This window comes from Lepisosteus platostomus, chromosome 15, assembly GCF_059453375.1.
Source record: "Lepisosteus platostomus isolate fLepPlt1 chromosome 15, fLepPlt1.hap1, whole genome shotgun sequence".
NCBI lineage: Eukaryota > Metazoa > Chordata > Actinopteri > Semionotiformes > Lepisosteidae > Lepisosteus > Lepisosteus platostomus.
Genome location: NC_142625.1, coordinates 3,867,392 through 3,888,656, shown reverse-complemented (window position 1 = coordinate 3,888,656; position 21,265 = coordinate 3,867,392). Strand labels below are relative to the sequence as shown.

At 42.7% G+C, this 21,265-nt stretch overlaps 1 long non-coding RNA gene, 1 other non-coding gene and 1 pseudogene across 16 annotated transcripts in view; 2 read left to right on the top strand and 1 right to left on the bottom strand.

Moving 5' to 3' along the window:
- Positions 1-21,265, top strand: part of LOC148647685 (uncharacterized) — a 663,201-nt gene that overhangs the window by 64,732 nt on the left and 577,204 nt on the right. The gene's annotated exons all lie outside the window — the stretch shown is intronic.
- Positions 5,875-5,947, top strand: trnaq-cug (transfer RNA glutamine (anticodon CUG)). The gene has a single exon. It is a non-coding gene; the product is annotated as a tRNA-Gln (tRNA).
- LOC148647706 (uncharacterized) lies at positions 12,274-21,255 on the bottom strand (annotated as a pseudogene). Its single transcript, XR_015926658.1, has 6 exons — positions 21,044-21,255; positions 18,970-19,017; positions 18,770-18,835; positions 18,574-18,639; positions 18,253-18,339; positions 12,274-17,892 (listed from the first exon to the last, which is right to left on the bottom strand). The product of XR_015926658.1 is annotated as an uncharacterized LOC148647706 (transcript).

Here is a 21,265-nt window from a genome sequence, read left to right as displayed (position 1 = left end):
AACTGGCACTCCCTAAACAGATAGGCGCCAATGGATGACCATTGATCATGATAGCCAGGCTTAGCTAAGTGCATCCCCCTGTGGGAGCTGTCCTTATCAAAAGAAAACATCTTGCATGAATAGTTTCTCTGTGGCTGCACCACAGAGATGAACAGAGAAATGGGGCCTCATTTGGGAAGCTCAGAAACACTTAATTCTGCCTTATTATTAAGCCTCGCCGCTACACCCGAAAGTTCACTAAAAATGAGCCTATGTTAGGACTAAGTAGCGTTAACCTAGAGCTGTGGATACAAAGTAACGTTAGGTGTTACCTAATTACTGACTCTTAAGAGCACTTACCTCCTGTTGCAAGGACAGTGGCAGCGTGAGCCGTCTTCTTGCTGCTTTTAGGGTTTATCCACCACACCACGTATTTTCTGTTGTGGTCACCCGGATAATATTCTCCCTCTAGCATGTTTAGCTTGCCCACATCTGTGGCACCATCATTAAAATCAAAAAGTGCATACATATTGTTATGCTTCTGTAGGTACAAAGATGCTGGCTGTCACAGTAAATGTCTGTGATGTCAATTACTACTTGATCACGAGAGAACATTTTAAATATTGACCCCAGTGTGTGAGTTTTGTACGTGTAGCTCTCTCGTTTTCGCTGGGAAGAAGTTAAAAAAAACGTATGCACACATGGCAAAATTAAAAAATCTATAAACAGTATCTGATATATGACAAACAGTGTGAAGTTCCAAGGACTACAAAGCTGCATTGAGCAGGAGCAGCACATCACAAAACTCAAACGCAAAGGCTCTATGTGTCTTCAATATGGCGACAGTCAATCATCATTATCTTTTTAGAGAGGTTCATGACAATTTTTACAGATCATTCATTTGTATGTGTTTTGTCTACCACACTCAGTTACAGTACATTCATTTGTCACAGTGGTAAAATAAACCATGGTACACTTAAATGTACCATGGAACTATTATGGTACATAACATAGTACACTATGGTACAATGAATGTACCATAGTGTACCCACAGATGTACCATGGTACATACCATATTGTACCCAGAGTACTATAGTATACCATGGTATACCATGGTACAATTTCTTATGGGGCAGAGTCTACTCACACACAAGGCCGCTGCCCGGTGTCCTTCACACCTGATAGGGAGGTCCGGGGACAGACGAGCACCTTGAGTCCGGCTCGGAAAAGCGTCTCGTTTGTCTCTGAACTGAACCTTTCTGCCAACACGGCAGTGTTTTTAAAACTAGCCTTTCACTTGCGTTATTAAATCACCCTTTAACATCAGTATTATAGAGTCTCCATTAATTGGATTCGTCTCCTGATACCCCCGCAAAACAAACCGGGAGTGTGCTGTACAGCTGTACTGATACAGTATAGGTGCAAGGATTACACGTGTACAGAACCGTGAAATATTCTCTGTTGGATTTGGAAGTGTTGTATCACAGTGAATGTACTATGACACCTGCATAAAAACCTCTGAAGTAGCGAATAATAACGTTTAATTTGCATTCTTGCAAAATCCGCAGTACAGTTCCCCCGTCTTTCGGGGGAACCGAAATGAAAGTAAAAAAACAAAGTTAAATCTTATTTTTTATTACATTACAAAATAAAAATGTTTCTAAAAATGTTATTTTAAAATTGGAACAAAACTTCCCATTAGAAATTGTACCATGGTACATTTATTGTACCAGTACTATGGTATGGTCCCTGGTATTTTTGACATTACCATAGTACATGTACCATGGTAGAAGTACCGTTGAGTATGTGGTACGTTGAAACCTATTTTATCCTATGATGTTTTGACAGCAGTATGGTATAAGTATGGTACTTGTAGGGGTACCATGGTACATAAAACTAGTGTTATGCCCCAACGAGCTCCAGCACTGCTGCATTAGCTCCACCAATTACCAATGCGCATTCCGCACATGCTGGAGACTCATTGGGGCCATCCTCAACAAGATCAGGCCGGGGCTATCAGGCCAATTAGGGAACATCGCAGTTTTTAAGCCCTGAGGAATCATTCCTCAGGGCTCAGACATTGAGTCCCTAACCCTGCCTTGAGTTTGTCTCAGTTTCAGCTTCTCAGAAGTATTTTTCAGTCTTAAAATAAAGAACCTTGATTGCTGCATATCCTGGCTCATTGACTCTAATTTCCACCGAGCCCGTTTCAACACCTTGTTGGGCCTGGCGTAACAGAATGTCTGAGCCACCAAAGTCTAGAGCCAGGAGGCGGCAGAAGAAATTAGGACACAGCGCCGCTGATGCAGCACAATACCTCAGAACCCTGCTCCAGGAAATTCTTCCAGAGGCTCCACGGTTCACTCCTTCCACCTCTTCCATGGATACGATGCCCTGGGCCTCCCCAGTTGCCAACCCAGCCTACAGGTCAGTGCTCACCTCAGGTGGTCTCAGCCTTTCCTCAGCGGCAGGTTCCTGGTTTTCAGATGCCGGGACCTCAGCCTCAGTCACACGCCTCGGAACCCGGGTCTCAGTTTTTTACCCCAGGGGGATTTGCTTCCCAGCCTCAGCCCCAGATTCCAGCTCAGACGCTGCCTCAGTCTCAGGATACAGGTCAGTGGCCATCTTTCCCACCATTTCCTGCAAGAGAGCATGAGCCAAGATTGCCACCTCCGAGCCCTTTCTCTGGGGCTCCAGACCAGTGTCGAGGCTTCCTCATGCAATGTGAGATGGCCATGTCTCTGCAGCCCTCTGCATTTCCGAGTGATGCCTCTCGGTTAGCCTTTATTTTTTCTCTGCTCTTGGGAAGAGCTCCTGGCTATAAAGCTGGCACTGGAGGAGTGGAGGCATCTACTGGAAGGTGCTAAATACCCCTAACTCATGTTCACAGACCATAAGAATCTTGAGTATATTCGCCAAGCCAAGAGGCTAAGTCTGTGACAGGCACGCCGGGCACTCTTCTTCTCGCGTTTTGACTTCTCAGTTTCCTACAGACCTGGGAGTAAGAACGGAAAAGCGGATGCCCTGTCTCGAATGTTTCTACCTGAACACCTTCCAGAGCAACCCAAAACCATCATCCCGGTGGAGAAAGTAATAGGAGTTACCCTCCTAGACGTGGAAAAGACTGTTAGGTACTCCGTGGCACCACCCCTCCTCCTGAAACTCCACCAGGTAAAGTTTTTGTACCTCCACAGGCCAGAACGGAGGTACTGAAATGGGGGCACTCATCTTGGGTGGCTGGACACCCTGGGGTCAAACGGACTTTGGAACTCATCCAACGGAAGTTCTGGTGGCCCTCAATGCGCCTGGGCGTGCAGACCCTCATCTCCAACTGCACTCCCTGCCAGATGTCGAAGGACCCCAGGCAAGCCCTAGCTGGACTCCTCCAATCCCTCCCACCCCTGTCCATGGATTTCATCACAGACCTTCCTAGATCCCGAGGACAGTCAGTTGTCCTAACAGTAGTGGATCGATTCTCCAAGGCAGCTCATTTTATCCCGCTTCTCGGATGGCGGACATTTTTATAAAGGAGATCTTCCGGCTAAACGGATTCCCTAACAACATCATCTCAGATCAGGACTGACCTGTCCTCCAGATACCACCCGCAAACGAATGGACAAACAGAACGGGCGAACCAGGACTTGGAAACCTACGTCAGGTGCCACATCTGCCCTGGGCTGAGTTCTCGCTCAACATCCTGGTATCTTGTACCTCCAGCAACCTTATTTACTGTATCTCTTGCAGTAAATGCCCAGCCATCTACATTGGAGAAACAGGAAGGAGACCCGGAGACTGCTTCAGAGAACAATGTCAGGGCTGTGAAAATTAAAGATTTCTCCAAGCCCATTGTTTCTCATTTCACTTCTGAGAGCCATGACCACTCTAATCTCTCCGTCTGTGTTCTCAAAGATGGTTTTCCGAACTCATACATCAGAAAGACTACCAAAACCAAAATTATCCTGCAGCTACTGTAGAATCACACCTTCCCCCTTCTCTTAACGACAGACTACTCTTCTTCTAAATTTTCTCCATTCATTGGAAGTGATCTGGGTGATCAGGAATTGTCCTGAGGGGCCTTAAATGAGTGTGGTGTTAGATGTGTACATGCAGGTGATACAGCGAGCTCTGTTGCAAGGGAAAGTGCCTGGTGTGGATGGTTGCTGAGGGTGGTCAAGGGAGCTGTGAACAGGAAGGCTGCGCAGATTAGGTGATCGGCGATAAGAGATGATGGGGTGGTCAGAAAAGAGGACCCCAGTGGAGGGATCATCCTGTAGGACGGAAAAGTTGTCGTTAATAGTCCTTGGGATAGGAAGTGTCTTGGGGTGGGGTGTACTGCATACATACAATATACTGTAGCCGAGTGTGGTAGATAAAACACATACAAATGAATGACCTGTAAAAATTGTCATGAACCTCTCTAAAAAGATACTGATGTTTTACTGTCGCCATATTGCAGACACACAGAGCCTGAGCACTGGTTCACACCTACCTCACAGGTTGGAACTGGGGTACAGAAACGGGTCTCAAAGATAATTATTGTAAGGTTTTCACTTAATAAATCATTTACACACAAAAGTACATGGAAATATAAATAAGCTGTGTGATACAGATTTGTAGTTCTCTGTCATATGACAGATCTGGTTTAATTTTTTTTTTACTTTTTGGCATGTGTGGCTACATTTTTGTAACTTGTTCCTGGTGTAAACGAGAGTGCTGCACGTATAGAAGTCACGTGCTGGCGTCAGTATTTTAGATGTAGCTAGCTAACAGCTAACGTTACTTTGTGTCCTCAGCTCTAGGTTAACGCTTCTTAGTCCCAACATAATTTTTAGTGAACTTTCGGGTTCTTCAAACATTGCTAACTTAGAGGAAATGGACCCACGTTAGTAAGGTTAAGCAGTAGTTGTCGATAATTATTGTAACTATTTTAATCAATTTCTAGCTTGAATAGAGTTCGCTACTGATCATTTCCTGTAACGTTAGCTAACTCTTTAGACTGCGACCCCTTAGTAGTAGTGTAAGGTTCATTGTGTAGGGTTAAGTGAGTTACAGAGTGTCGTCTCCTACAGATGACAAGGCTGAACACATTGAAATAAGGAACAGGCTGATAAGTACAAAGGAGACATCAGAGGAATTCGGAAAAGGACATCGTATTAATAAGAGAAAAGTGTTTCTAACAATGAGTCCACCGATGTACACTACGTAAAAAAAAAAAACACTTAACCTTAACTTAACGTCACCTACCACTTTATTAGGAACACCTACACTCACTGGCCACTTCATTAGGTAGGCAGATGAGCTAGAGTCTCTAACTGTGTACCTACAAGGTGTTTTTAATAGGTAGGTGTTTCTAACAAAGTGGTCAGTGAGCGTAAATCTAATGGCCTAATTCCAGATTTGTTCTCAGGAGAGTGCACCATCAACAAAGAAACAAATAAAGCCCACATCAAACTCTTTTCAGAACCATCCTGCAGAAGCCATACCAACCCGTACCGCGGGCAAATCCCTACATCATAGCGCGTCACAACGCGTCATACAGCGGTACGTGATTGGCTGGCCAAAATAACCGACAGGGGCACTTGTGGTGCGTTGGTCGGTCGTGGAAAGATTTAATCATTTAATCTCTTTACTGTGCATGTTTTAATCCGCTTAGTATTGAATATTTATATGGAATTTTACCACTAAAAGGACATTTTAGTAGCTGAGCATAAAAAGAAAAAGAGCATAACGCATCTAAAGGTCATAAATGATATTAATTTAGGAACATAAACATATTATGTAAACTGTATATTGCTGGTCTTTTTTCATTTAATTTCTCCCTAAACATTTTAAGCATCAGTCTTACATGTGGTTATTTCAAAAACGTTTTTACGTGCTCCTTGCTTCCTTTGTGGTGACCCAGTGGCCTAATGGATAAGGCATCAGCCTCTGGAGCTGGGGATTGTGGGTTCGAGTCCCATCTGGGTCGTGTGGGATCACGTTTTTATGGCCAGAAGCCATTTCACTCTGCAACTCACAACTAGTAACCCACTGAAGCTAAGCAGGTGTGAGCCTGGTCAGTACCTGGATAAGAGACCTCCTGGGAAAAACTAAGATTGCTGCTGGAAGAGGTGTTAGTGGGGCCAGCAGGAGGCGCTCACCCTGCAGTCTATGTGGGTCCTAATGCCCCGGTATAGTGATGGGGACACTATACTGTAAACAGGCGCCATCCTTCGTATGAGATGTAAAACCGAGGGACTGACTCTCTGTGGTCATTAAAAATCCCAGGGCATTTCTCGAAAAGAGTAGGGGTGTAACCCCTGCGTCCTGGCCAAATTTCCCATTGGCCCTTACCAATCATGGCTTCCTAATAATCCCCATCGATGAATTCTATGAATTGGATTCATTACTCTTCTCTCCTCCCCACTGATAGCTGATGTGTGGTGAGCGTTGTGGCGCACTATGGCTGCCGTCGCATCTTCCAGGTGGATGCTGCACACTGGTGGTGGTGGAGGGGAGTCCCCATTACCTGTAAAGCGCTTTGAGTGGAGTGTCCAGAAAAGCACTATATATAAGTGTAAGCAATTATTATTATTCCGACCATGCTACTGTATGTTTATACAGTATTGTGAGAAAAGTGATAGTTTTAAGCTTTTCTGCGAATACGCTCGATATCGTAGTAAACGGAAGCATACTTTTAGAATTTTATTAATAGGGTACCAGCTACCAGCGTACCTCACCGTGCCCGGCCACCACTGCGTCACACAGCTGCCAGCGCACCTCACCGTGCCCGGCCACCACTACTTCACACCACACAGCTGCCAGCGCACCGCACCGTGCCCGGCCACCACTGTGTCACACAGCTGCCAGCGTACCTCACCGTGCCCGGCCACCACTGCGTCACACAGCTGCCAGCGCACCTCACCGTGCCCGGCCACCACTGCGTCACACAGCTGCCAGCGCACCTCACCGTGCCCGGCCACCACTACTTCACACCACACAGCTGCCAGCGCACCTCACCGTGCCCGGCCACCACTGCGTCACACAGCTGCCAGCGCACCTCACCGTGCCTGGCCACCACTACTTCACACCACACAGCTGCCAGCGCACCTCACCGTGCCCGGCCACCACTGCGTCACACCACACAGCTGCCAGCGCACCTCACCGTGCCCGGCCACCACTACTTCACACCACACAGCTGCCAGCACACCTCTCCGTGCCCGGCCACCACTGCGTCACACCACACAGCTGCTAACACACCTCACCGTGCCCGGCCACCACTACTTCACACCACACAGCTGCCAGCGCACCGCACTGTGCCCACACCGTACACTGCGTCACACAGCTGCCAGCACACTGCACCGTGCCCGGCCACCACTGCGTCACACCACACAGACGGTGTGACATGAAAGACGGTGACATCACCGTGCAGGCGAACAGACACACTCTCTAATGTCAGGCGTATGCGTTAAATATATTTAGATCTTTGAATTAATATCGTTATTGATTTCTTTAGCCACACAGCATTGTCCAATAATACTCTTCTTGTGTCTAATTTTTAGTTAAGCAGGATTTGAGCTACAGCTTTTTTCACATATTGATGATAATGATATCGGTAACAGTTTGCAACTATCCGTTATTAATAAATGACTTAGATTCGAACATGTTGTAATATTTAGAAATATAAAAAAGTCAAAAGAGTGTCCAGAATATTGCTATTTTGGTTTTTCAAGGAAATGTTTGTTAAAAGAAAACTCATCACAATAGCTGGATTTGAACACCCGACCTATCACTTACAGTGATAGAGTCCGGCACTTAGTATTTTCACACAGGGCCATGTAGGTTTGGATTTTTTTTCCCTTAATAATAAAAACCTTCATTTAAAAACTGCATTTTGTGTTTACTTGTGTTATCTTTGTCTAATATTTCAATTTGTTTGATGATCTGAAACATTTCAGTGTGACAAACATGCAAAAAAATAAGAAATCAGGAAGGGGGCAAACACTTTTTCACACCACTGTACGGTCGTAACCGAACCGAAAAAAAACAGAACAAAATATTTTAAGAAATAATATAAAAACATTTTCATTTTGTAATGTGTATTTTTTAATGTAATAAAAAATCATATTGAACTTGAAGGTTTTTACTTTCATTTAGTCAGATCAAATGCACTTTTTCACCAAGGTCGTTTAATTTTGAAAGACGGGGGAACCGTACTGTAGGTTTTGCAAGAATGCAAATTAAACATTATTTTTCGCTACTTCAGAGGTTTTTATGCAGGTGTCATAGTACATTCACTGTGACACAACACTTCCAAACTCAAGGCAGGGTTAGGGACTCAATGTCTGAGCCCTGAGGAATGATTCCTCAGGGCTTAAAAACTGCGATGTTCCCTAATTGGCCTGATAGCCCCGGCCTGATCTTGTTGAGGATGGCCCCAATGAGTCTCCAGCATGTGCGGAATGCGCATTGGTAATTGGTGGAGCTAATGCAGCAGTGCTGGAGCTCGTTGGGGCATAACACTAGTTTTATGTACCATGGTACCCCTACAAGTACCATACTTATACCATACTGCTGTCAAAACATCATAGGATAAAATAGGTTTCAACGTACCACATACTCAACGGTACTTCTACCATGGTACATGTACTATGGTAATGTCAAAAATACCAGGGACCATACCATAGTACTGGTACAATAAATGTACCATGGTACAATTTCTAATGGGAAGTTTTGTTCCAATTTTAAAATAACATTTTTAGAAACATTTTTATTTTGTAATGTAATAAAAAATAAGATTTAACTTTGTTTTTTTACTTTCATTTCGGTTCCCCCGAAAGACGGGGGAACTGTACTGCGGGTTTTGCAAGAATGCAAATTAAACGTTATTATTCGCTACTTCAGAGGTTTTTATGCAGGTGTCATAGTACATTCACTGTGATACAACACTTCCAAATCCAACAGAGAATATTTCACGGTTCTGTACACGTGTAATCCTTGCACCTATACTGTATCAGTACAGCTGTACAGCACATTCCCGGTTTGTTTTGCGGGGGTTATCAGGAGACGACTCAAATTAATGGAGGCTCTATAGTAATGATGTTAAAGGGTGATTTAAGAACGCAAGTGAAAGGCTAGTTTTAAAAACACTGCCGTGTTGGCAGAAAAGTTCAGTTCAGAGATAAACGAGACCTCGGACCTTGTAAAACTCAAGTACATCATGGGGTGATTAGGAGAAAGGACACAAACAGTTTAGCGTGTTATTTTTTACGATTTAAAGTACTGTATGTTTATATATGGCGTCACGTCTGTGTATCTTGGAGACAGATCGGTATTTTTATTCTGGATTCTGTTTGAATCCGAAATTTTTAATTTTAATTCATCCACTAAATTCACTATAATCACACATCCAGATATTTATTTTTAAAGTATTTTTTATTCAGTTTGGAATCTTTTACCGTTCATTTAGAGAATTTCCGTACTGTAACGCTTACGGCCGACAGGCACTGTGTAAGAGCCGGCGTACCAGAGCAGGTGACGTCACCGCCCTTCCCTGTGATAGCAGGACTACAGCTACTGGGCTGTGGAGAGATCTCTCTTTAGGTCATGGGGCTAGGTCACTGCAGAGAGACGCAGGAGTCCTGGATTCAAGCCCCCGACGGTGAGGGGCTGACCTAATGTGGCGAGGGCGCCCGCCTGAGCCCCCGTTGTGTTACATTGGTGTTAGAAGCGGGGTGGGATAGCCCTTCGCCGGGGACGGCGATTTAAGCGGAGGGAGAGTGTAAGGCTTACGCCGACAGGCACTGTGTAAGAGCCGGCGTACCAGAGCAGGTGACGTCACCGCCCTTCCCTGTGATAGCAGGACTACAGCTACTGGGCTGTGGAGAGATCTCTCTTTAGCTCACGGGGCTAGGTCACTGCAGAGAGACGCGGGAGTCCCGGGTTCGAGCCCCCGACGGTGGGGGGCCGACCTAATGCGGCAAGGGTGCCCGCCTGAGCCCCCGTTGCCTTACAGTACGTTTTTTTTCTGAAGTGATCCCAGTTTATTTGTGGAAGGTGTTTCCTCGCCTCAGAAATGAAGCGTCTCTCTCTAAATCTCCTCCCCACTGATAGTTGATGTGTGGTGAGCGTTCTGGCGCACTATGGCTGCCGTCGCATCATCCAGGTGGGGCTGCACATGCACATTGGTGGTGGTGGAGGGGATCCCCATTACCTGTAAAGCGCTTTGAGTGGAGTGTCCAGAAAAGCGCTATATAAGTGTAAGCAATTATTATTATTATTATTATTATTATTATTATTATTATTATTATTATAAATATGTGACGGTTGTCTTTTTTCAGTTCTTTTACAAAACCATGGTTATAAAAAGCGCGACCTACCGTTAAATGAGATTTTAAAATACGTTTTTAAAAGCATTAACATCCAAAGCGAACATTTTTCTTTAAATACTGCAGCTTTCAAACAAAAAGCTGCAGTAATCTGCATTTTGAAGACATTTTGTAATCTACTTCCGGGTGCTTAACTGATACTAAAAATAAAGTATATTTTAACTTAAAAATTTAAAATTTAAAGTGAAGTAAAGGACTTTTTCAGAGCTGCTTATTCTTTGTCTAAATAAATACAGTTTTGAACTGTATTATTGCTACTAGTGGTAGAAATTAAGGGAAGCGTTTTCCTTCAATATATCGTTAATGATTAAAACACTTTATAGAGACGTGGTTAATTTGATTAAACTATTACGTTTTTAATTTCTTAATTATACACTGTTGGAATGTTCCTGTTTTAGTAAATATACAAATAGTAAATAATATATTGTTAAATATTTGTTTTATATCGGGTACTGATTCAAGACTATCAAGACTACCACTCTGGAATAATACATCAACACGTATTAAAATGTAATTTAAAATATTTAGTTCTGTGGAAAGATGTGCGTTTTGTTTTTGTATTTGTTAAATCACAATTTCTATAAGCTGCATTTCAAAGAATATTGCTGTAAAAATCATTTCTTTAAAGAAATGAAATAAAAAGATTATTTTCCTTTATATTGAGAAGTGATGGCTCCCAAGTGCAGAGAGGACTTGAAACAGGGTTTTGTACAAAATAATATTACAAATGCTTTTTCATATCTCTTTCAGACTAACATCAGATTTGAAGTACTTGCTGCACAGAAAGCTTTAGTTTTATATAATTATTTTCTGCTTCTTGCTTTCAGCAACAGGGGAAGCACAACTGGGCATTTGTTGACAACATACTGAAAGTTAAATACCCAGGTAGACATTTGTTTTGATGGAGGGAGTAAAGAAAAAAATATTTAAGAGATCTGTAAAAAAGATTTGCTATCCAAGGTCTTGACTGTAAATTGTATTTAAAACTTAAAATCCAAGATTTAATTAAAAAAACTTTACTTTGTTATAGGATTGGATTATATTAGCAGTGTTTACTTTTCAGTGCCCAGTCAGGGGGTGGTGTGGGTTGGCAGTGGGACAGCCTTTCCCCTGCAGGCTTCTGTCAATCAATCAATCAATCAAGGTTTATTTATCAAATGCACAACAATACAGCATGCAGCAGTAGTTGCGGGTGTAACGAATACGAATCCCTGCGTATACCAGGGATCTCAGCCTCCCGGGCTGGGGGAGGTCTACTTTAGCTCAGATGGCAAGTTCGCTGCTGTGTGATTCCAGAGACCTGGGTTCAAGCCTAGGCAGGAGCAGCGAGGGTGGAAACCCCAAGAACCGTTACAATGCCGTTACCAGAGTAACGGAGACACGTGATGCTTACAGTACTCAATTGAACACATACCCCTGCACAGTGGAATGTTAATAAGATCCTATTGGTTATAAATCCATTTCTTTTCAGGGCAACTAAAATATCGCTCACCTCTACAGTTCAGAAGGTATGGACTGAGGTTTGCGATGATTAAGTAGTGCAGTGTGCCCAATACAATGAAAACTGTGTGTCCATGTAGCCATTACGGGTGATTTGCTGAAGGAGCTGCAGGTTGGCTGTTTAGCAGTCTTATTGCCTGGAGGTAGAAGCTGTTCCGTAGTCTGCTGGACATGGACCGAATGCTTTGGTACCGTTTACCAGACGGTAGGAGGGAAAACAGTTTGTGACTGGGATGACTGGGGCCCTTGAGATGACTGGGGACCTCTATTAGAGTGTAAATAGGAAAGCAACACAGTATTTACCGTTACAACTCTCTGCAGCAGTTTGTTGTTTTTTAAATTAACTGGCAGCAACTAAGAGAAACCGCTATCTAAGAGGCAGCGCCATCTACTGGACGTGGCATAACAGACAGCTATTCACCACCAGGTCACACATAGATGCTTTATTGATCCCGTGAGGGAAATTGCAGTGCAACAGCAGCTTAACACAGCAACAGTGTAATGAATGATACAATAATAATACAATACAATCAGTACAGTGAGAAGTGCACTAAGAAGAGTTACTGACAGTCCAGAACACACAAAGAACAATCCAGAACACTACAGTACACAAAAAAGTCGTATTGCACAATATGAATATACATATAAATGTATTGCACAGGTCCCTGGCATATATTGCCCAAAAACAGTTGTAAAAAGAACAGATGTATCAGTTTACTGTTCAGTCCAGAAACAGCTCCCTGTCAATGTTTCCTCTGCCAATTGTACATCTACATGAACTCAAGCCTCTCCCAGACCCTGAGAGGACTTCAGCCCGGTGAAGCTCACTGAGGCGTCCTCTAAGCTGCAGCAGGTGAAGACCACGGCCTGGATAGGTCGCCTGCACACCAGACACACCTTGCTGACGCAGGAGTAGCAGGCCATGAGGTGGCCAGAGCAGCTGTGGGCGAAGAGGCCGTCCTTGGGGCAGATCTGGCAGATGACGCAGAGCTCAGGGGCGCTCGGGGTGAGACGTGTGGCCAGGCGGCTCTCAGGAAGCTGCTCCTGACCGAAAGTCTAGTTTCCCCTCCCAATCATCACTGCGCCACGCTGCCACAGCCCTGAGCAGAGCTCCTGCTCTCCCACCCTCCCTCTCCTCACTGTCTCCTCACTGCACGGCCCTGAGCAGAGCTCCTGCTCTCCCACCCTCCCTCTCCTCACTGCACAGCCCTGAGCAGAGCTCCTGCTCTCCCACCCTCCCTCTCCTCACTGTCTCCTCACTGCACAGCCCTGAGCAGAGCTCCTGCTCTCCCGCCCCTCCCTCTCCTCACTTTCACCTCACTGCACAGCCCTGAGCAGAGCTCCTGCTCTCCCGCCCTCCCTCTCCTCACTGTCTCCTCACTGCACAGCCATGAGCAGAGCTCCTGCTCTCCCGCCCCTCCCTCTCCTCACTGAGCGAAGTGAATATAAAACAGGATTCAGATAGATTCTCTGAAGCAAAGATAATGTTGGGAGGACATTTTAATACTGTACCTAATGAGTCCTTAGATAGATGGCCCTGAAGTAAGACACAAGATGTAAAAAGGGTTAACTTAAGTCAGTTCTGCCTGAAAATTAGACTTCTAAGCAACAGGGGTTTATGGCAGGAAAGGGGGTTAACTGATAAGGATTCCAGATGCGAGCTAGGAACCCCCTGGGGATGTAATCTTAAACTGACCATTTGGCCAGGGTAACTGGCCAAATACCATGACCCCCCCTTACCATAACACCGAATGACGTCCGAAGCAGCAAGGAAGGACTATATAACCTAAAAGTTTGTACCAACACATGGAACAATACTTCGGTTTTGTTGTTTCTTGCGGGAAACAAGACTTTATTGTTCCTTGCATGCAATAAACTCATTTGTTTAACTTCATCTCGGGATCCAGAACCTTATTCTTTCTGTTACAACAGCCCCAAAGGGTTAATAGTAGTTTGGAGTTAGTGGAATTCGAAATCTTCTGTGTGGGTTTGGGGGTAATTGATATTTGGAGATGTCTGAACCCAGAAGTAAGACAAAAATTGATATATGGTTGATTATGAAAGAATTAGAAAGTTTAACTGTTGGTGTTAATATGAGTCCCGCAGTATTGACTGATCACAAGGGGATCTTTTTATCGTTTTTTTGTACACCTAGTCCTTTGAAACCTAAAAACTCAATTTACTGGAAGTTTAACAAGAATCTCTTGGATGCTGAACAATTTGTTAAGGATGCTACTTCAATTCTTAGAAAGAGTTATGAAAAAGCTTTACTGGATAAATCATTTTCTAGGAATTAGGAATTTATTAAGTTTAAAATAAGACAACATGCAACTAAAAGTAGTATAGACTTTAATAAGATACTATTATTAAAGAAACAGTTGGCCTCACTCAACCTATAAAAACTTTTACTGATGTTTACTCCTAGTGTGCCATGGTACATCTAAGGGGACACTATGGTACATTCATTGTACCATAGTGTACTATGGTATGTGCCATAATATTTCCATTGTACATTTAAGTGTACACTGTGGTACACGTATTGAACCATAGTTTGTTTTACCACTGTGACAAATTAATGTTCTGTATCTGAGTGTGGTAGACAAAACACATACAAATGAATGACCTGTAAAAATTGTCATGAACCTCTCTAAAAAGATAATGATGATTCACTGTCGCCATATTGCAGACACATGGTACCTGAGCATTGGTTCATATGTACCTCACAGCTAGGAATTAGGCTACAAAAACACAAACAATCTGGATAAGGATCATAAGGATGTTTATTGTGAAGTTTTCACTTAATAAATAATTTCAAAAAGATAGTGTGAAAGAGCATTTAACACCCTCAAGAACCACCTTAGCTCTGCCCCAGTGCTTCGTAGTCCAAAAGGCATCACAGTAAAATGGTATAATCCCAATGGTGTACGGAATGCGGTGTAAGGTCTAGATGCTTCATCCAGGGACACCTGCCAATACCCCTTACAGCTGGGCTCCCTGCAACGCTGGAGGACGTCTCTATCGAAGCCCCTGGATCTCGGTCTGCAGGTGCCGCTGCAGCGCCGGTTTTTGAGACGAGGAACTTCCCGGGGAGGCAACTTCCTCCGCTCTCTCCCCCCGGCGGCAGTGCCTTCTTCTCCTGGGCCTCTCTTGGGAAACCGAGGGCTCTGCCTGGGGTCAGGTGCTCGAGTCTCTTGGGTTCGCAGCAGGAACCTCGACTCCCGGAAGCTGCCCACCATCTCCTGACTCTGCTCCTCTTGCTCGAGGACACGATCGGTCCTCATCCATGGCACTGTAAGCCTCCCAGGCCTTGCCTGTAAGCAGAGGCCCTAGCCGACAGGCCCACTCCTTCTCTGGCCACTTCCAGGTTCTGGCCATGTGCTCAAATCGCAGGAGATCGTTTTCAATGTCCTCACCTTGCTGGTAGGGGGGCATCTTAGGCTCTTTACGGAACATGCCCTCTGCTGAAGCACGTGTAGCAGACATGGGTATTGAACTTGGTGGTCCCTGATGTCACTGTAGTGCGTTGTCGTGGTACTGGTGTACGAAGAGCAAGCCGTGGACTTTCTGCTGTCTCCATGTTTCCAGGTATTGTTCCCTGAGCCTGCGATGTAGGCACAATCCTGGGTGCAATTAAGATCTCCTGAAGGGAGGTTTTAAGTCCACATAATTCTTCAAACAATCCCTCCTCTCTCTTTTGTTGCCTAGACAGAAAGTCTCGGAGCAGGCTCACCATCTCCCCTTGAGGTTCTGTCTTGGACACATGTCTCACACCTGTGACTTGTTGAGAGGTGACTTTAAGACTAGCTCCCAGCTCTTCACAGCATTTTCCTTCCTCTGATGAGCCCACCGTGTCCCAAGGCTCATCTGCTTTGAGCTGTGGCAGTGCCTTTCCTTGTAAACACAGTGCTGCCCGTTTTTTCCAGGGACACACTGTCTTGCGGCTAGCCATCCCACTACTGCCACCAAATGTCACTGGGAGGGCAGGAGGGGTGCCCAAGTGAGACCTTTTAAAACCGAATGATGGCTCAGCCGCAATTGCACTTAGGTGCAAAGATGATGGTTTATTATGACAATGCTCCCCACAAACAATTATATATAGCAAAACCAAAAAAAATGGAACTATAACACACACACTAAAAACCCTTTCTCTAAGAAAGAGATCAGGAGTTCTACCACACTTAGGTCCTATCAGCTCCACACTGTAGCAATAGCAAGACTAAGCCCCATTAGATCTCTCCCCCCCCTCCTAAATAGGTACCATATAGCCCTGCCCCCTTGGACTGTACCACTGTTACAAAATTATGGAGCTGCATTTCACCCCAGATAAACTAATTTCCCTAACATGGGAATTCCTTCTTTCTTTTAAAGAACAGTGTAAACAGAATGTACAAAAGAAAAATACCAACCCTGAATACATTTAACTTATTTTTAACCTCCTGTAAAAATGGTACTTCCTTTACCGGAAGATGTGCGCATGCACCACTCCATGTTGACATTATAAAGCCAAGCTGAAAACGGGTATCGGGTTTGGACTCATAAGGCCACCATACCCGGAAGTCAGACAGCAACACGGCAGAGACATACAAACAGAAAGAGCGCTCTCTCACACAGATAAGTACAAATAAAGAGAAACAGAGTTTGTGTTTATCTCTTCAGGTAACAGAAACTGATTTTGAAATAAGAGGTGATAATGTATTGCATGTATGAATATAGGAAACTGCTAGCCAAGCCCAGGGTGTGCACCCTCATGAGCTAGCTAGCCGACAGGAAAGTGTATGCGATATCATGTGTAACTTAAGATAGATAATGAGTGTCGTGTAATGTACTGTCTGCGGACGGTGACAGAGATCCCTCACATTATATATATATACACTTACATATATAACATAAATAACAATTATGTTCTTAAAATAAAAAAATATATTTTAAATCTGTTTAAAAAAATAAGACCTACTTCCATTTCAGACTATTTCATTTGTACATAAAATGTACATAAGATTTTAATAAAAATGTGCTATTTTAATAATAATTATAAGAAGTTATCATGACTTAGTCTATTTCAAACACTTGCATCTTCATTAAGTACATATGATGTCTATATTCGATTACAATGCATTTTGAATCAACATCCTTCCATGAGATTGCACACAGCTTGTTGGTGGCCTTTACTTGCATTAGAAATTTTGCAACATTTGTATTAAGGTCTGAATTGTAGATGGTAAACTGATTCCTATCTTTTGTGAGTTGTAAAAAGAATATTACGAGTTCTTGACAAGAACATTCCATGTCAAGTTCACACTCACATTCCTTTGGACAAACAACCAGAGACTGAACTAAACCAAATGATTTTTTTGTGGCTATGACTGCATTATTTCTTTCAAAACACTGTGTATACTCTTGTGTGGTTAGTAGCATCTGGCAAATGATGCCACGCTTATATACAGTAGCATTGTGATACTGCAGGTACCCAATAAGAGTCTCATTTGTAATGCCAACCTCACACTAGCAGTCAGCTCCCTATTTGTACCACTCCCTAATGTGACCACGTGATCAGTAATGTACTTTCCTTTGTGACTATATCATGGCATGTCAAAGCTTTGAAAAAACACCTAACATCCTCATTTGCAGTTTGTAGGACTGACTCTCCAAATCTAAGCACTTTTTGGAGAGCAAAAAAATACTTAAAAATTTGTGATGCTACAGCTTGGGTTCCACTGAAAAGATTTAAGTTTCCCATTTACATCCTCATAAGCAAATGCTGAATTGGCCCACAGGAGGCCCCAGTCCCTGACACTTTGTGTGAGATGTGTCAATAAGCGACAGTTATATGAGCAGTGCCCAATGACGTAGTAGTCTTGGTGTAACGAAGCGTCTTTCAGGACCCTATGCAGACGACACAATCCAGGAAGAGTGAGGAAAACACAGGGAAAAAAGCATGCAGGGGTCAGGAATGAAAACATGGGGGGTGAGTCCAAGGCACACTGACCTAAATGGAGTCCAAAGGGAAATCCAAGACGAGGCAAATGTCCAGAGCCGGGCGGTCCATCTGAGACGAAGACAAACGGGATTAAAAACCGGAGCGGGATCCGGTGGAGGGTCGGGGGGAACAAGGGGGGAACGGGACCAGGCGCTCCAGGTCCCGGACTCGCCTGGTACAGGAACCAACGCAGAGCCCGGAACAGAGTGAGCGTCTGGCTGTTCAACTCAGAAGCAAAAGAGCTGGAGCGCCCTTAAGGGGGAGGGACTACAATCGTAACACTTGGGCTTTGTCACTCAAATAGAAAAACTGCTTGTCTAGAAACCATTTTGTTTTTGGAACACATCCTGGCACAATATACTTTAACAGCTCAATTAGATCTTTTGTAGCTGCTTTTGACAATTTGTCTCAAGATAAATGCCATCATACTGTAAGTATTAGGAGTGTACCCTTGGTCAGATATGACCCAGTGTAGATCTTTTTGTCCGGATTGAAAGAGGCATCAAACAGGTGTTCCTGTTGGGACATGACGGACATTTATATCCTTGCATGCAGAGAACAGTCTATAGACCAAACTAAAAAGACAAGTATAATAGAAATGTCCAGATGGAGCCACACAAAACACCTAACAAGGTATACTGCATTACTGGTAGCTGGAAGCACAAACTGAACTAAGATGGAGATTTAGATGACAGAGATATTATTGTCCCAGTAAGATCTTGTATTATTTCAGGATTGGAATATACACACCTGTATGTCGTCATTATGAAAATCATCCTCATCAGTTGGGGTCTCATCAGATTCTTCTCCAATTAGCTGCAATGTTCAACACATTTATCAATCATGACAGCATTTTTTCTAATAATAGTGTGACTTGCATTGTGACTTGGGGTGTGTAGTTAGAGAAAAAAAGTTTTTTGTTACTTTGGGATTGTAATTTACACACCTGTAAGTCATCATTATGAAAATAATCCTCATCATTTGGGGTCTCATCAGATTCCTTACCACTTAGCTGCAATATTAAACAAATTTGTTAGTCACATCAAAATCTTCTCCACTAAAACAAGACTTATTTTGTGATTGGGCTATGTAGTTAGTGAAACTCAGTTCAAAGCTTTTTCTTTTTTAGGACTGAAATATACACACCTGCATGTTGTCATTTTCAATCACATTGTCTGAGTCCTCTTCACTGTGCTGCAGTTTGAGACAAATGTCTAATTATTAACAAATCAGCAAACTACATATGCCAGCAACATAACACTAGGTGAACACTAGGTAAGTAAAAAAATTCAGGAATGTAGTGTATCCATACAGTAGATTTTAGTACTAAGGTATGTTGACAAAGTTCAATCTTTCTTCTAACTCTTTAGACTGCGACCCCTTAGTAGTAGTCTAAGGTTCATTGTATAGGGTTTAGTGAGTTACAGAGTGTCATATCCTACAGATGACAAGGCTGAACTCATTGAAATAAGGAACAGGCTGAGAAGTACAGAGGAGACGTCAAAGAAATTCAGAAAAGGACATCGTATTAAGTGTTTAACAATGAGTCCACTGAGGTATGCCAAGTTCCAAAAAAACACTTAACATTAACTTAACTGACCACTTTATTAGAAACACCTACCTTGAACCTACACTCTGGCCACTTAATTAGGTAGGCCAACATCTACAGTACCTTATAGGTGTAGCTTTTATTTATTTGAGATGCAATCATTTTCTTGTATTTGGTTGTTAATGCGTGACCTGAACAACTGTAGTTAAACAAGGAAGAACAACTATGTTAAACAACAATAGCCTCTATTGTCATTTTGACCCTGGTGCACAGCTATGTCACAATGTCACTTTAATCACCAAAAAGCCTAGTGACCCATTTAAAGGCATAGCATCATAAACTGTCATATCAGCTGATTAAAAATGAGCTATTATGAATATTTCTGTAGCCTAGCATGCCAGCAATTGTTTGGGACTTACTTGGCTGGTGTGACATTTATTTACTGTAATTATCCCTCAAATGTAATTTCAGATTTGCCTGAGATGGTGTCTTTCAATTTAATTTCATCCCTCCTGGCTCTCCTAACTTCAGATCTTTTCCAGGAACAACATCCCCGAACTCCTCCTACCACCAAACACAGTGTGGTGTGGGCCAGCAGAACCGGCAACATGAACACGAGCCAGTTTCCATTTAAATGCCCTTCTCCCTTTAACTTCAGCTGTGAAACCATTGTTGTTGTTGTTGTTGTATTTGTACTGTTATGATCATATTCTGTATTGATGCACGTATTAATACATTTGGAGTTAACCGGTTAATGAATTGTGTGTTTCATTACAAAACCTAAAATGTTTTAAATAGCCTGTACATTTTATGTTCGCTTTCTATTTTCTCTGCAAATTCTTCAGGATGAATACAGTAGGTCTGTGTATCTACAGTATTTATCTATCAATTATATTTTAATAACTAGTGTTATGTACCACAGTACCCCTAAAAGTACCACACTTGTACCATACTGCTGTCAAAACATCATAGGATAAAATAGGTTTCAACGTACCACACCGCACCTTAAAAGTACCATGGTATACAGTATAAGAACCATGATACATGTACTATGGTACTGTCAAAAATACCAGGGTACCATACCATAGTACTGGTACCATAAATGTACAGTGGTACAATTTCTTATGGGAAGTTTTGTTACAATTTTAAAATAACATTTTTGGAAACATTTTTATTTTTTAATGTGTATTTTTTAATATAATAAAAAATCATATTTAACTTGAACGGTTTTTACTTTCATTTTGTCCAATCAAATGCACTTTTAAAGGGTCGTTTCGTTTTGAAAGACGGGGAAAACGTACTGTAGGTTTTGCAAGAATGCAAATTAAACGTTATCATTCGTTATCATTGTTGTATCATTCACTGTGATACAAAATGGGATGATTAGGAGAAAGGACACAAACACGTTTAGCGTGTTATTTTTTCCGATTTAAAGTATGTTTATATTCGATTGGGTTACTTGGAGACAGATCGATATTTTTATTCTGGATTCTGTTTGAATCCGAAACCTTTTTTTAATTCGTCCACTAAATTCACTCTAAGCGCACATCCAGCTATTTATTTTAAAGTATTTTTTTATTCAGTTTGGAATATTTTACCCTTCATTTAGAGAATTTCCGTACATTTTTTTCTGAAGTGATCCCAGTTTATTTGTGGAAGGTTTTTCCTCACCTCAGAAATGAAGCATCTCTCTCTAAATACGTGACGGTTGTCTTTTTTCCAGTTCTTTTACAAAACCAGTTTTAAAAAGCACGACCTGCAATTAAACGGGTTTTTAAAAGCATTAACATCCAAAGCGAACATTTTCTTTAAATACTGCAGCTTTCAAACAATACGAACGCATTTTGTAATCTACTTCCGTAATTTAGTATTACCCCTTCTGAGTCAATGATT